Source organism: Anopheles stephensi, chromosome 3, assembly GCF_013141755.1.
Source record: "Anopheles stephensi strain Indian chromosome 3, UCI_ANSTEP_V1.0, whole genome shotgun sequence".
Taxonomy (NCBI): Eukaryota; Metazoa; Arthropoda; class Insecta; order Diptera; family Culicidae; genus Anopheles; species Anopheles stephensi.
In genome coordinates, this window is record NC_050203.1 from 24,527,777 (window position 1) to 24,545,357 (window position 17,581).

General features: G+C 43.0%; 1 protein-coding gene across 3 annotated transcripts in view; it reads right to left on the reverse strand.

The window, feature by feature from the left end:
• LOC118511366 (5-hydroxytryptamine receptor-like) overlaps positions 1-12,508 on the reverse strand; it is a 96,847-nt gene extending 84,339 nt beyond the window's left edge. The window contains exons 1-2 of one of the 3 annotated variants that reach the window (XM_036054342.1): positions 12,451-12,508; positions 10,616-11,052 (exon numbers count right to left, since the gene is read on the reverse strand). The gene's annotated coding sequence lies outside the window, so the exon portion shown is untranslated. Of the gene's footprint in view, positions 1-10,615; positions 11,065-12,450 lie in introns of all 3 variants that reach the window. The other 2 variants (XM_036054343.1, XM_036054344.1) reach the window with 2 other exon arrangements.
• Positions 12,509-17,581: the final 5,073 nt, after the last annotated feature.

The following is a 17,581-nucleotide window of genomic DNA, read 5'->3' on the forward strand; positions in this document are numbered from 1 at the left end:
GCACGAGTTTTCCCGAGCTGTTATGGCTGTGCCGCACACGGTACAACTTTTAATGGAAACATGTCAAACCGAGACTTGGTGCCACGGGTGTTTTGGGTTATTAAATTCGGGAAAGTGCATACGTCCTGTGTACCTCCGCGTGTAAAGCTGCCGGTGGTGTTAATAGGGGACGCACATTTTTGCGCAACGCATTACCGACGTCTGGTATTGGGTGTTCGGTCTCGAGTTTTGAGGAAGATCACATTTGTAGAATGGAAATGTGTTTTCCAGAGTGTAGAAATAAGGTAGTGAATTAAAATGAGGCTTTATTGAAAGCTGAAAAGTCTAATTAGCACTGGACGGAAAAAAATGGTTTGATGCATATCTTTCAAGAAACAGCATTCAGGTAGCTGCAGATAAAGTGAGACTTCGAAAATACGCTGCCATCCAGGAGTAATGTCTGGTTCAACAGGATACTTTATGAAGCAAATGGGTTTTTCCAGAAAAATCTACGTTCTAGGACTTTTGTAGCTCATTCAACTGCAACTCCTAGAATCACTGAATAGCCAGACACCCGTAAAGTAAGAAAAAAGATTGTGCTTGGTTGATAGTGGTCATTATAGGAAGCCGATTAATGTTGAAACAGGCTTGCCTGTGACCTGTGACCTGCAAGAACATGACAGCAAAAATACATTATAGAAATATATCGCGGACTTCCCGAACGTAAACTTAAAAATATTTTTATTTTAATATAAATATATATTGCTCAATTGAACAAACATTATTTCCCTTCTGAATATTAAGCTAAAAATTATTGTTTAAAATTATTAAGCAATTCAAATGGAGGCGCCCAGTACTTGGTGCCAATAAAGAAGACGATCTGAATAATATTCTTCAAATGTTTGGAAATTATGGAAACAAATGAAAGAATAAAAAAATTAAAATGCTGAAAATAAAGGGGAGAAATAACTTAGTTTGTAGTACTAATTTCTTTTAACAGTGATTTTACCATGATTTAGTCTCAAACATTATCTTCCTTGATTATCCTCATGACTTTTATGAAACAAGGTGAAATTTTTTATCAAAATTTTACAGAAAGCTTGGTTCAAGTGAAATGTACGGAAATAAACGTTTAAAAATAAATAAAAATCAATAAAATCATATGTGCAGTTCCTAATAAAAAATTGAGTATCATGAAGCTCTATTCCCAACCATTGCCTTAATATACTCCACTAAAAAAAAAACAAACCATAAACATTCTGAATGCGCTACGATTCAAGATACGTATATCTCCCATCCCCTGTCCCATCAACGCAATGTACAGCACATTGAGTTATACGTTGGCAATTTTCCATGGAACTCATACAATGTCTTGTTTGTTATAGTGTGTCACTCTCAAATGGAAATTAATCAAGAGGATCACAAGACACTGTTGACTCTTCAGTTATTGGAATTGAAATATAAACAACCCAAAACTAACTTCACCCCAATGTAATGATGCGTTGTGGTGCATGGAGCACTGTTAGTCTAAGGAAAACTCATCCATTTAGCTTATGATAGGTTTACCAGTCAGGCAGCAATTCTTGCGAAGCATCTTAAAGAGGTTTATGATGTCTTGAAGCGATTGCTTTCGGTTGAGTAGTAAACTGTTTACTGGCTGCCTGTTGCAACTGTCCAACCAATGAGTGACCCTAGCTATGGAGATGATGTTTATGATCTGAAGGAGCGTATTAATACGTTTGATGGGCAGATGAAAGCAGCATTATGAAATGCCAATCGTGTAGGAGATTCTACACAGCTTGCTGTTGGATTGTAAACTGTCGTAACGAGATCAAGATTTTTGCTTTTACAGCTCAACTCATACTCAAGTGAACCTCCATCTTAATGCACAATATCTCAACACGATCACCATTTCTACTGCGAGCAATAAAATCCACTTCTCGGACAGTTACTCAAGCACAGCACGACTCTACCACATACTCAAAGCCGAAAAAGAATAGGCAAGAACAAGATACTGGAAACCCTGAAAAAGCTGCTCATTTCCGTTTGATGATGCACGTCATGTATCTTTCACGTGAGCAAAATACACGATTTCCGGCCCTTCTCTATCCACGGGACGCATAAACGGGAAAAAACACAGCAACAAACACTGAACAAAAAAAACTCCACACCCGAAACCTTGATAGTTGACAAATCCACGGGACATCCGGGGAATGGTTGTTTGGGGTTTTTTCGGCTGGTCAAAACCTTCCCAATCTCACCCCGTTCTCACGGCTTTGGAACATGTGGCTAACGACGGTGGGTTGTCGAAAAGCCACCAGCCCGAAAAATCGTCCACCAGCTTTTACAAACCCCACACTGATCTCGTCACGCACTACCCACACCTTACCGTACCATTTCCGGCCATCAGCAACAGTAAGTGTGTGCCATTTTTCTTTCACCACGAATAGCGAGGGACGCTGCTTTGGCCATTATTGATGAGCAGTCGGATGATGGTGACCAATGAAACATGAGGCTTATGGTTATCGTGCCAGCGGGCAATGGTCATGCAGAAATGGACGTGCAAATAAGATTAATGAAATAACGTAGGGGATGGAATCTTTTGTTAAAAATTTGTTGAGAAAATTGGATCGACAAGGCTTGAAAACTAAATTTGCCAACTGTTTGGTCGTTCGACTAAAAAGTTTAAATCGTGTACAACCGCAGTGCCTAACAGAACAACTCATTTTTGCGAGACTAACTAGAACAGTTCGAGTGGTGAACATTATTTTTGTCTATTTTATACTCTTCATTATGTACTCCATTTTATGTACTCCTCATGAAGTCCAATTTTTCCGTTGGTTTTCAACATTTACGACGCACTTTCTAATTGAATTGTTTTTATTTATATTGCAGAAAGACTTATTTTACACTTCATTTATTTAAACTGATATTTTAAGCAATGTTATACTCAGGAAAAATAATTGTAAAAGTATTCATAAAAATGAGAAAAACTTTTTTTCTGCAGTGTTGCACAACATCTTCATGTCTTCAATTTTTCTAGTTATTCTCAAAAAAACTGCTGACCTTATTTTTCTGTAACACACTGTATTTGAAAACAAAACAACTGAAAATTTTCTCCTTTTCCACCACACGTTTTGCATCGGAATAAAATGGTTCCCGATCAATAAAACGTTTCCAACCGATACACCGGAAAGCGACCGTTTCGCCCGGTACAAATGGCACAAAACCATCTCACGGCTCGTTCGTGCATCCTTTACGTGTTCAATTGGACGTCTCGCCCCAGAGATCAGCCATCACACAAACGGGCTGAAGGTAAATCGAGCAGAAACGAAAGAACCTTCCATTTACTGTCTCACATACAATAATGCGCACACACACACACCGTTCTCCGATCGGGAGTGTTTGTCCCAGCCGTGGCATCCTTTATCCCGAAACAGCCGGGCCAACCATTTACCGTGGTCCGTGAAACGAACGAACCGGAACGATCCTATCAATCTCAATATGTTGATCGGCTTAGAATAAATTGACCGTGCGCCAGATTAGAGGACGTCACCGAAGGATACGGTGTTCCGGGGTGGACGCAGCGGTCTTCTTCCGGCCCGCTGACCAGCTTGACGGGCTGCTGTTGTTGTGCGGAAATGAATCGAACGCAGGTCGGCAAACTAAGGTTCTGCAAAGCCTTTACGAATCAGAATTGCAAACTTCAACATCCTGATCCATTCGCTAAGAGTGTGTTCTTCACCGCTTTCGCTCTCGCTTTCTCTCACGCTCTCTCACGCTCCCTCTCCCGATTCACCGCGCGAAATCGTTGTCCACCCGGGGGTGGGTAACACTGATTGGAAGGTAGCATCGGTAACAAATTGCTGCTCTACATCACCGCCACCACAATCGATAATTCAACCGGTGGGTTCGTAAGCAGCTAGCGAGAGAGAGAGAGAGAGAGAGAGAGAGAGAGAGAGCGAGAGAAAGAACCGGGGTAAGAAAAACTAACACCACCGAAACTGATTTTGTTTGTGGATTGCTCGGTTCAAAATTAATGTACGATTCGTAAACCATCAACACAGATTCGAAGTGGCGGTTCGAAACGGTGCAGCACTTTTGATCCTGCAGCGGAGATTCTGATTGAATGATGCTGCAATCACGCATACGCACACCCATCAAACGCTCAATCTCTGACACATGATTGCCATCAAAAGGTCCGAAAACTGTTGCCGTGTGGTGGCGGATTCGAATGCATAATGGCGTGATTATGGTGTATCGGGCCTTGGTTTGGTTGGTACCGGGTCCGTTGGTTTGTTTGCGATTCGTGGTGCAGGTGCATCGTGCATCGTTACATAATTCAATTTAATCGTGACCGGTGCACACCACGACCATTGTGCATCGAAATGCACGTTAATGAGCTTAACATTAGGCGCAGTGAATAATGTGTTTGATGGAACAATTGCATTAGGATGGTTGTTTGATTTTAGGCGTTTTTTCACGAATCTTGTGACATACCCACTATATTCGAATGGAGGGAAAATTAACACCCTGTTGGTTGTGCCTGGTGCGATAATTGTAACGTTTCATTAGCATCATGGTTGATATTTATTTTAATTAAATAAAGATTTTTTTTTGCTAGCCTTTATTTGTTATGTGGCAAAAGTCACGCGCGGTGAGGTGCATAGGATAATCTTTTTGATTTGTGACAGTTTGTCGACTGGGGTTAGGCAGATGGCTGTGGGGCTTATCAGTCGACTGCATATTGCTTCTAATGATTTTAAATGACTGCTTGTGTCAAATTCGTTTGAATAATGGAGTTTGATCTGACCTACCGATCCGTTCATATATTTTTATCATATTTCAATGCCTTCGATTATTCGTTTTACCATGAATTATTTCTCATAACATGTTTTTTTCTTAAAGCTCTTAAAGATGCAAAATTATATCTTAAATTCTTCGATAAAGATACTCACACTCCGCATTCCATCACTCTAATAGCGTTGACAAAACTACTTGCTTTCCCCGCATATTCACAACAGATGTCTTTAATTCAACGAAAAAACTTCTACTAGCACCTCACACGCAAGATGTTGCCAATAGCACTGCGTGCTTAATTATTTACCATCCCACATTTCTTGACGCTGCCTGATAGGATGCTTCACTATAAAGCATTTCCCACGAAATGTCCCGTACGCTCCCGCACAACGCACGGCGGATGGTTCGAATCGGCAGGGACGTTCAAACCAGCCCGTCTTCTTGCATCCAAACGTTCCAAGGTTTTGGTGTCAAATGGGTGGTATGTGTGTGTGTGTATGTGTGTGTGTGGTTTGTTAAATATTCATCGGTGTGCCCCGAGATGTCGATGCCACCAGCAGTACCACATGCATGTGCTAGTTCTAAGCAGAGGTCGAGGGGTTAGTGGTGTGTGATCGGGCGATTCAGCGACAGGCCGAGACCAAGAAAATGTGCATCTGTGCTAATGGGCATGTGTAGTCCCGCGGGAAACTCACGATTCGTAAATGGCGTCCCATCACGAGCACGAGCCAAACACAGCTGCGAAGCATTCTCTTTAGGAAGTTTTGTGAAAAGATTCAACGCAAACGCTCTTTAAAGTGGAAGCGTTTGAATGACTGAAGATAATGCCAACTATTAATGATCAATCGTTACAATGTCGGAGCACAACAGTTTCTATCGGTTTCGTGCAAGACACAAATTACTGCTTTGTTACCAAGTTATACAGAGTTGTACGAATAAAAACGGACCTTGCAATATTTTTTAAATATTTGTACAACATGCCAAACACGAACAAAAGGGTACAAATTCATTAGTTTCTATGAGCTGATGGTAAATTTAATTCATTTTGTTAAGTTTCCTTGCATGACATGATAAGACACCAGGCGCCTCCATTGATTTTGTAACTTTTTTCAAAATATTAATTTGTATGATTTTGTATCTCTTATTAATAGCAAATGAGGGTAATTTTGTTTGAAACTAGCTTTTTCAATCAACAGAGCAATTTAAAATTTTTACTTAAATTTCATGTTTTTTTTCGTTTTTTCTTTCGTCAAGAAAGGTCTGGTGGTATTGTTTTCTGCTTATGTTATGAAAATAACATACCTGCGCTATATAGAAAACTTTCTTTGAACATTTATGCAAAACACTCCACAACCAAACGGCACATTCCTTTCAATGTTCTAAGAAATTTCTAAACAATGGTACAATCGCACTATGTTAGCCATACCGAAACAATAGTCCCGCGAATGGTGAATACCTTTCTGCCCGGGTAAGTTGAAAGGACGAAGCATTTCAAAACACTTGAGCCGCTGCTCAGCCGGCTACATCGTCTGATCTTTTCGAGCGTCGCTGAATTCGCGCTGAGCCGTGCCAAAGTCCGGAAGTCGTCAGGAAATCAAGTCAAGGGAGCGAGCGAAAAAAAAAACACCCCCCGAGTCCCAAACCCAACCAAATCCGTGCAGCGGCGCCCGTGTACGACAGTACTCGCACTGCTAAACGCTCCTTAGCTGTCCCTGCCATGAAGTGGCAGCTGGCGGCATCAAGTGAAGCCGATCCTCACGGGTGAGCCAGCCAGTTCAGGGCCGGAAAGAAATTCGGTGAAAGCGAAGAAGAGCAACAATAAAAAGGCAACACGAAAAATGGAAGGTGAGCATGAGCACTACCGGAAAGTAGTCTGTTACCATCTCGGACCGGTTGGATGCCGAACCGGACCGGAAAATCTGTGACACAAAGTTGAAGGATTTTGCTTCTCAACAACAATTGTAACCATGTAAGCTAACTGGCGTGATTGAAAGTTGCTGAAGCATTCCAAGCTTCTTGTGTTGCAAAACATTTCGTCCTGCTCTCGTTTCAGGGCTGAGTGCACTTGACACTTGTCAGGAAGCCCTCACACAATGACTGGTGTGCACCGGGTGAAAAATTGTTTCTTCCCATCACTGTGTGCCGTCTCTTCTCGCCCTCTCTAGTAGGAAAAATAAAGGATGTGCTTTGAAGTTGGCATGACTTACGATTCCCTTGCGCCACTGGTAATGATATGCAGATTGTACAAGATCGCTACATGCAATAAAAAAAAGCTCCAAAATACAGGACTGCCATTGGTCGGTTTTTCGTCGGGTCGGGACGAAAGTACAGACCTTACCACCGCACTGTACCATCAGGCAGATTAATCGATGTGCGGTCAATCGTGCACAGCGGCAAGCGACGCTGATGGTGCTGGGGTGGAAATGAGCAGCACCGATAAGCCCAGGCTTTTCGGGCGATAAGAGATCGGACCGAAGCTTCTGGTGAAATATTCTCATTTTCCGCTCGAATGACACCGTTTCCCTACGGGCAGGAGTTTGTTTGACGATTTACGATGGGCATTGTTGTGGGGCGGTCCGGTGGCCGAGGCGACAGCGGCGCCGGTCTTCACACGGCAGGGCCGGGGTTCAAATCCCATCCAGACCGCCTCCCCGTACGAAAGGCTGACTACTTTTCTACGGGTAAAATTAAGTCACAGAAAGCCAGAAATGGCAGGCCGAGACCTCTCGAGGTTGTAGTGCCACAGAAGAAGAAGAATTGTGTCCGGCCCGTCTGCGAATAGACCGGCTTGATGGCCGCTGAGGTCATCACGGGGGCTGCCGTGGGTCGATAAGCTTACGAACAATCACCAGATCCACGAGGTTGGCTGGGAAATGAATGCTACAATTAAAGCTTGAGAGTTGAAAATTTCTGCGTCGAAATAAAGGCAGGTTTTCTTTTTTTTCTTGCAGTGCAACACATTGAAAGCACATTGCTACACAGGAATCGGAAACATCTCGACAAAATGGAAGACATCTCGATGGATGGAGGAGGAGAGCGTGTCCTGCAGATGTGTGACGTGAAGGAGTTGATTAGGGAATGTGTTAGTTGGGCTTCCTGGGTTTGGGGAAGCATTCCGTAAATTTCGGAATGTCAACAAGTTCCGGCACGGGAAGAGCGGAAGCGGATGTGGTGTGTCATATGCAGCAAACAATGCAAAGGATTTTACACGAGAATTCACCCACAGTACCAGAGCGTAAGACAGAGAGTGTCGGCACATGTTTCGGCTGTGCCATTGTTGGCTGGTGCAAGCCTCAGATATAGTACATTATAACCATCTGAATTGTTTTGCACAAAGTAAAATGTGAACAAAAATCTAAACGCTTGGTGTTGTTGAGGTTACTTAGGGTGCTTTAGGTGAGGACTTTTTGAGTACAAAAAAGGAGAATTTCACTTGTGTGTAAGAAACAAACAAAACTATTCATTTTGCATATTTTACCTTGTTTGGAATTCATTCTTCAAATTGACTACCATAAAAGTCCTATTGATTTTAGTTGACAGCAGCACAAAAACTGAAGTTAAGTCACTCGATGCAAAATATTGCATATCTTCAGGCTATTATTAGTCTAGTTATTATTAACAATGTGTGGCCATATTTCTTACTATAGTTTACTAAGCTTCGCCTAAGTTAACTGATTAACTGTGTTTAAACAGCGCTAATACCATGTCTGGTGGTTCTCTGTTGAATCAAAAAACATAAATATCCTTCTATGCACTAGAACTTTCAAACTCTTCCTGCCATATTTGGCTTTCCTTTACTAGACTAAGCCTGGCTAGGACGGAAAACGAAAGCTGGTCCTTCCGTTCGCTAACCATCACACATTTCCGTTCTGTAAACGTTTTTTAATCGGCGTAAAGCACATTTCAATAAAAGTATAAACGGTCAAAAATATGTCTCAAATCGAACAAAGATTAAAAGATACATTTTGGGATAGTTTAATCAGCAACCACACTCGAGCAGTCCGATGACAGAGGCAATAAGGGCGCTCTTTTTCACAGTGGCGGATCAAACCAGGAACGGGAGGAGCGCCTGCTCGGGGCCTCATTGATTAGAGGGGCCTCGTCGTCCAGGGAAATCCTGTTGTTTCCCACTATTATCACAATTAGAGGTGCCTCATCTGCTATTCCGCTCCTCTCCTTCCTTGGCACTACAACCTCGCAAGGGCTCGGCCTGCCATTGCTGGCTTTCTTTGACTTGATTTTACCCGTGGCCAAGTAGTGGGATTTAAACCCCGGTCCTGCCGTGTGAAGACCGGCGCCTTTATCGCCATCGCTATTCCGCTCGGGGCCTCCAAATATCTTGACCTCTGACAGCTTTTTGACACGACAAGATCGGCAATAAAACTCCAACTGGAATGAATATCCAGCTACGGCTAAAATCAAGTCAAAGACAGGCAGAAATGACGGGCCATAACCTCTCAAGGTTGTAGTGCCAAAGAAGTAAAAGAACGAAACTTCCGTCGCTGCTTCTCTTTTAACGCAGCAAAGAATATAAATTCGATCAGTATTCGGCAGGATTGGCAGCAAATCTCATCAGTTTCGCTTGCCCGTGGCAACAATTAACCTTTAGGCCAGATGGTATGTATAAATAAATCAAATGAACCTCACCAGCATAATCTTTCAAGCCACAGAGAACATCCAATCGAGTTTGACTAAACAACAACAACAAAAAAATTTTAGATATTGTTTGTATCTCTATCAAATCTACAAGTGCCATTGGTATTGATGGTGTTTGTATCAAACTATTGCATCAAGATCTTCAGCAAACATTTTGCAATAATCTTTGAGCTACAAGTTAAGTTCACATCGTTACTCTTACACTGTAAGATCTATGGTAAATATTGCTTAATCTTCTAATGATAACATCTGTAACTAAACCCTGTTAAATGAAATCCACAAAAGCAATCAAAGCACTTGAGGCACGATAAAGAGCAACAGGAGCTCCCATTCCATATCGTTTATCATAATTACACGAGAAAATCTCTCCCGGTAACCTTTAGTTGACCTTGCGTTTCATATGGAGCTGAGATTATTTGATGTCCCCGTACACACACACACTCACAAGCGAAACAAGCGATCGTCAAAAGGTCAAGCTCTTCAAAAACCTCACACGACGTTGCTTAATTACCGTACCGTACCGTACCTGAACCATTCCGTCCCGGGGGTGTCGCGGCCGAGCGGCAAAAATGGTTTCGCAAAATGGCAAAACACTCATCAATCAACAGATGAGCGAACGAATGTGACGTGAATAAACTGCAAAACCCAATCCACCAGCTCAGCTGTTGTGTTTCTGATACCGGCGATGCTAGCACAGCAGGTTCGGCGAACGATTCGGCGTACCCTTTCGACGCTAACGCCTAACCACTAACCGGACTGCAAGCGCTCTGAGCTGACACAGATCATATATCAATCGCACGTTCGCCCGATCGATCAATCGTCCCGCGTCAGCGTTCGCGGTACCGTATGCAACTCAACTCCATCTCATTGCGGTTTAATTGTTTGCTCCGGCACTGCATCGAGCGCTCGCTGTGTATGCAAAGTGCATTCGCCATTCGATCCGCGTTACGATTCGTTGGCAGAATGTGGTTTCAATGTGATGTTCGAAGAAAATGGCTGAGACTAGCAAAGCGCGTGGGTATGGCCCATTTAGAAAGCCATTGTCATCGTCGACCTAGAAAATTCAACTTGTGAACTTGTGTGCTTTCCACGTTGGTGTGGAAGTTAGGATGGTAGGGATTTTTCGTCCGCATTTTCTTTCTTCTCTCGGTTGTTTAAGACTTAATGAAAGATTGCTTACCTTGACGGCAGCTGCCCGGCTAAAGGTGATGATAGGTTTGACGGGTGGTTCGCTACGACCGGAACGGAACGATCTCGACGATTAACTTTTGCGGGCGAAACTTTTTGCGGCACAAAGTACGTGCCGTTTGTGACGCGTGCTGAAACGGAGACTCCCAACTGCAAACTGCTGTGTTCGTGTTGTCAACGCTTGCAGGCTGGCAAATCGTATATTATCGTCGTTAGCACGTCGAGCACGAAGTGTCGCGTATCACCCCTTTGCTCCACTGCTTCCTTTCGTCACACATACAAGCACACACATACACACTTTCACTCAAACGAACTGATACATTTTTTTCACTCACTCACGGGATTTGTACAGCTCCAGTGTGTTTTTTTTTTCGTGTGTGTGCTATAGTGATAGAAGCGAAGAGGTGAGGGCTGTCTGGGAAAAAAACGCTAAACAAACCCCTCGGACAGGAACACACACACAAGTAGAAAAGAAAAAAGCGGAAATAAAGTAACACACTTCAAGCAAACGGACTAAAAGGCCGGGTGGAACCGGAAACACCGGAGACCCTGATCCCCAACAATGACCAACAAACACCAACTGCTGAACGATAGCAGCACGACATCCGGATATTCGGAAAGATCCGGTCGTGGGACAATTTCTATCTCCCCGGCATGATACTCTCGCTCGATACACGAAACAAGCAAAAGAAACAAAAACATGAAAAGCAAAGCGGCAAGAAAGCACTGAAACAAAACACGCCACCGGCAAATGTCACGGTCAGGATCGGGATGGTTGAAAAACGTACACGCGGTCTCGGATTCGACTACGTCACGTGCGTTCCCTTTTCCCGATTTTTTTGCCTCACTCTTTCTTTTTATCGTTTCGCCTTTAAGAATCGGTAAGAAACTCGTTTGTTTCGAGGCAATAGCTGAGGGGCAGCTTTTTGTGATGTTTGCGAGATCCGGTTGTAAGTGGCTCGGAGCTCGGTGAAGCTTCACTCGTGGTACCGTTTACCAGTTTTGAGCCAGAGATTGAGAAAGAAAACCAACACCAACAATCGCCGGCTTGAAGCTGATGAAAGCTTCAACACCTTACACGGTTATACGTCTTTTAAAGTTGGGTAAGAATGTACAGGGCGCGTACAAAAGCGTCTACGCGAGCCTTCTGCCACGGCTTCGCTCGTTCGTCACACTCACTTTCACCGCTGTGTCGTTGGGATTTTCCTTTCGCGTACTTTAATCACTTTACACTCGGTTTACGCACGCAAGGAAAATCTTGGGCGCTGTCACCCGCAACGAAAGTGAAACGGAGACGATGCCACGGCCACGCGTGAACGGAACAAACAATCAGCAGCAGTTTATCCGGTAAAAAAGGGATATCTGGCAGTGTAGTAACCGGTTGCTTCTAGGTCCGCAGGGACGACACGTTTACCGTACTTTTTGGAACGTAAACAATAACGGTGACACTCTCACACACACATCCAAACACTTGATCTTACTCCTTGTCTTCTCCGGGCAGGTGTGAACCAATTTTTGTTTGTGGAAACTCTCATGAACTGCAACTAACGCTCCGCTATCGCCCTCCATACTACAAGGACCACATTGACCCAGCTGGTCGGGGTGCTGTCACATAACTTTACAAACACGCAACTCGCACACAATCCCACTAGTTGACACAAGGAAAGCGTACCGCATGGCTTTACGCCCCATTTTTATATTGCCTTTTCTGCTGAATTTTCACATCCTTTCACGCTCCGGTCCAGCCGAAAAGCACCGTCGGAATGGGAGGGAAAAGCGGCACACCACTCCGTGCAAAAAAGCGCCGTGAAGTCGACGGAAGCTTACCCGCTGGTTGTTTCGTTTTTCCTTCCGGGCGGGAGACTACCGTACGCACCGAACTGAGCTGACAAACTGACGCACGAGCATCGCGTCGGTATCCATCGGAAGGCATTTCCACTGGTTTTGCCATTCGCTCTCGGTTTGCGCTCTCGAGCTTTCGGGGTGTCGATTTTGCTGCTCGGAGAACGTAGCATGGATTGATGACGGTGATGATGGGTGATGATATGATGATGCTGAGGATGGTGCGTGAGAGAACATCTGTCTCATCTGCGGTGAGCATGAGATGACCTCCAACAGCATCAGTAGCTCATCCCTGGTGGAGCCTTTCGAGCTGGTGAGGCCCCCAACAACGAGCGATGATGATGACGGTGAATGAAAAAGTGAGAGTGAAAATGGACTATTGGCAAACAATTTAACGTGTGTTGTGTTTGTTGTTGTTGTTATTCTTCGGTACCGTTGGTCATGCATTTCTCTCAGCCAAACACTCTTCGGTGGAGAGTGAATCTGATGAGTTAAGACAAACAGGAAGTTCAATGTGGCCGAGTGATGGAATTTGTTGAGCAACAATTTTATGTTTCTTGAGCCGAACAGTTTGAATGCATCTGTGTTTTGCGTTAGAGGAGTAAAGCAAAAGAGTGAGGGGGCTGCATGGATAGAACTTCCTGATGACTAAGACCATGAGAGCTACTGAAGGTTTCATTTTTTCTGGCTCATTCGATGTAGGAAAGGTACGGAAGCGAATGTTGCAATTTAATCGAGACACTGAGAAAACACTAATTTATGTGATTTCTAATAATTGCATAAGTAGCACTTATAATCTAACGTATTATTTCAATTGTACAGCATTGTTTATTTTACACTAAATGGATCCAGGTATACATACATCCATATAAACATTTAACAATAATTTAATGAAAATTCTAATCTTCTGAAATATTGCCTTAGGAACTGCCCTTATATATTTTTGGTGAAATTCTGCGTTGATTATTAACTTATTTCTTGATTTTTTGGCTTCTCGGCATAAATGGTAAGATCAAAGTGGAATAAAAATATCATGTTGGAAAAGTGGATTGTAGTAGGATTTATTATACTAAGTTGAAAATTGTTGGAAAGTGGTGTTCCGAAAAGAAACTCAACGCTGCTCCACGTTTTGCCATCTTAATAAAAAAATGGAAAAATGTCTTAACAAAATACATGGTAATGGCGGGACCGAGGTTCAAATCCCATCCAGTCCGCCTATCCGTACGTAGGGTTGATTATACGGGTAAAATCAAGTCACATTAATCCAGGAAAGGCAGACCGAAACCTTTCGAGCTGTTAGCGAAAGGAAAAAAATGATTGTCTTCGAATATTCCTAAAGTAATGATAATATCTGTAACGGGTTGCCTATTTGATTGAAAGGAAATCATTTTGTAAAACATTTTTTTAACAAAATAATTTAAAACCCAAATAACACCTCATCGTTCTCGTATTGAGGAAGAATGCATGTTGCCGATGCAACCGTTTGAATTTCTTCACTGCTGCAAACCTATCCCACCAGCCACCATTTTAACCCGCATCTGCTGCAAGAATGACGTTGAAGCTCCCATCGGCCTGTGCAACAAGCTAGCAGCACCATCAAACACTAATTAAGGTCACTAATCATTCCTCGTTTTCCCATAATGGCCCATTTGCGCGTAAATAGTGTACCATTAGACACACCAGATTGAAGGCTGCACACTACACACTACTGCTCCGGTTTCCTGCACTGGGCACAGAAGCAACAGCAAACGCATCGTCTTGGGGTGGCTCATTTTCCGTCGCTCTCTCTCTCTCTCACTCTCTGCGGTTTGTATCGAACTAAAGATTTGTACCTTATTAACCCGAGGTACGTGTAGTGTAATTTCCCGCACCGAAATGGTACGATGGATGGAACCGACAGTACCAACTTCCCAGCCCAGCAAAGGTGGTTTCTGTTCGCATCGGTTACATTTTTGCAGCTGCAGCACGTGGTTCTAATATTGATTGCTTATCAACATCCCAGATAGCGCTGGTATCGTGCAGCTAATTGAGAGTCTTGGGATGTCTGTTTGTCAGCTAAATGACCTCTTCGGTTGAAGCTGTATGGTGCCATTTTCTCACCAACCGCATCCAATTTCTTAGGTCCATTTTGTTGACTCCGTACGACTCGGTATGGTGGCGAAATTCCGATGCCATCGTCCAAGCATCCCACTAATTAACCCTTTTCCAGTGTATTCTGCTGACCCTGGTGACAAGGTAGGATGCCGGTAGACTATCTTGAAGGTATCGGAATCACATCATCGGATGACGTCGTGAGCAACGAGTGACTCCGTACACACCACATCGGGCTAGTCAATGCCAGTGTCGGTGGGTTCGCATCCCATCCCAGTTCACCACAAATCCTGCCCTTTTTCTCATCGTCATCATCGCAACCATCAGCAGCACCGTCATCGATAGTCTCAACAGATTGCACATTCAAGGTCTTGTAAAGTAACCCTCTCTCTTGCGGCTAACCAACTCAACCGGGCTCTCGTTTCTCCCCACCGAGTGTGTCCATGGTGAGGGTCAGGTGCTCTAACCAAGTGTTGCACCGAAGCCGTACCAGTGCCAGATGGTACGACAGCATCATACATCGTCGCTCTGCTGGAGGGAATCGATCGGAACGCATGCGTTCTCGCTCATGGTGAGTAACTCACGCTCATTACTGACGATGGCTCATCTCACGGTGGTGAGATGAGAGCGCTTCAACCCTGGGTGAGATGGGCGTGATGCTGTGCGTCGAGAAGGTGTGAGACGGCCGTGAGATAATTGTGGCATTGATTTGCAAACACGATTTGTGTGCGATATGTTATTGATTGAATAAATAGAATCGATTATGTAGAAGGTACATATGAGCTGCAATAATTACTTTTCATATTTAAAGGCTTACGTACTCCTTATTTGAAACTTTGATTAATTAAATTTAATTGTCTTGTAATGTTTTTATTTTAATTTTTGTGTTAGTCACATTTTTTGTTGTAACTGTTCATTAATGTACTGTTTATTCAATATTTTGGCCTTTAAAATGTTTTATATTAAAGCAGTTTCGTTTGTGACTTTTAATTGTTGATTAAAGTTTTAGAGGCGCTGTTATGACATTTTCATTGATTTTTTATCTATAAAACTTTTTTATCGAGAAGTTATTTAAAATTCCTGCTGTCAGCTTGTTCATTTTGGCAAGTATTTTATTATACAGTTAAACCATGTATTTTCAATATAGACTTGTAGTACTTTTTTCAATATTTTTAAGCAGGGTATCATTTTCTGTGAATAACATATTTTTAGAAATTGTTGATCGATTATAATGTTGAAATTTAAAATGTTGTTGAAATGTTGAAATGTCTTTAAAAAACCAGGAAATAATTTAAGTTTTATAAAAAATAGAAATAAAGTTTTCCTTATTCAAATGTTTCGTCTTTTGACAACTTAACGAAAAATAAAAATTTATAGAAAAAAAGTAAAATAAAAAATTGAACAGTACGATTCATACAGGTGAAAAAATTTGTTCAAAATAAAACACAAAACATTTATCTTACTAATGTTTTTCAAAAAACCATCGCTAAAACATATGCATTGGTACTGCTTTCCATAGCACGTTGCGAGCTATCTGATGGTTTTTTATTGCTCTTCACTCATCTTAATTTAAGCATTGTTGTTTACATTGGTGCGTCGAAAGAAATGTCTCGCTCTACCCTAGACGATAGCGTACAAAAACAGCAGCAACAAACCGTGTCGCTACAAATCGACATGAGAAATAAGCTGCAAACGTTGGTGGCTGAAGATTGAATATTTTTAAGCAAATGTTATTTCCCCAACCTTAGGACCCATCCTAACAATCTCGCATCCATGTAATACGCCTCCAATCCCAACAATCCCAATCTGTATCGTTTAATTTTGTAGGCAGGATCAAACAGATCGTGGCGATGGAGGGGAGGGAAGGACCGGGCAGCGGTTTTGCCTAGGCTAGGTCAATCCTGCTAATGGTATGTCAACATTTGCTTGTATGCTTGTGTCCTGCTTCCGTGTCCACGCCTTTCTCCTCCCCTCCCAGCTATAACCGCACACACACACAAGCATACAAATCATCCGATACAGAATGTTTCGTTACGGCTGACCAACGACACCGATCAACGGCTGGGGTTACTGGTGCTGTGGAAAGGTGACATGATTCCTGCTGCTACTGCTGCTGCTACTTCTGCTATGTTACTCGGCGAGGCATGCAAACTCAATGGCAGAACGATTAAGGCGATAGAGAAAAAAAACACCCAAAACACAAACCAACAGCCAGAAGAAGCAAGGAATTGATGAAACCGAACGGAACAAGAAGAAAAAAGACGGGGGAAAAAGGCTAAGCCGTTGTGTTTCAAGGTTGTTGGATTTCGCTCGAATTCCTCCCCCAAAAAGCAACAGATTCTACGCCCACATTCAATCACACACACACACACCCATACCTATCATACAGGGTCAGTAAAAATATTTTCCAACACAAGAAAAAGAAACTAGAAGACCGGTAGCTTCTTTGTCACGCTTTATGTCCCTTTTTGCTTTAACATGCTTGCCATGCCTGCCGGGCACTAATACAGCCGGAACGTGGTGGAAGAAAAATAACAACCCACTTACCACCCTTTACCTTACCCTGCACAGTCCCACGGTTCGGTCCATGAGGCGTCGGTCGATGTGGGGCATGAAATCAATTTATCAAAATTAAACCGTGCGGGCGTCATTTGCAATCAACGTTCACATTCGGTTTAAAAATTTCGCTAATAAACAACGCACCAGCCCAGTACGCTGCTAATGGGTCGGGAACGTTTGGCGGCAACGTTGAATAATGGAATGTACGCGAAGGTGTAACCATGTCGCCATTGGCAAACAGGTTGCCAGCTGAATGGTGTGACGTACAGCAGGAAGAACTGTTTCTGATTGAAATGTTATTTTTAGTCTAGCGTATGCACGTTCGGCTTCTGGATGCAATCTTTTGCGTATGTCGCGGCCCAATCATCATGAGTAATGAAGGTGTAAAGGAATGGTTCTTGATCAAGGTTTTTTGTATTTTTCTTGGCTTTTTGTTTTGAGCTGGCAAAAGATGAAGCAGGTGGGT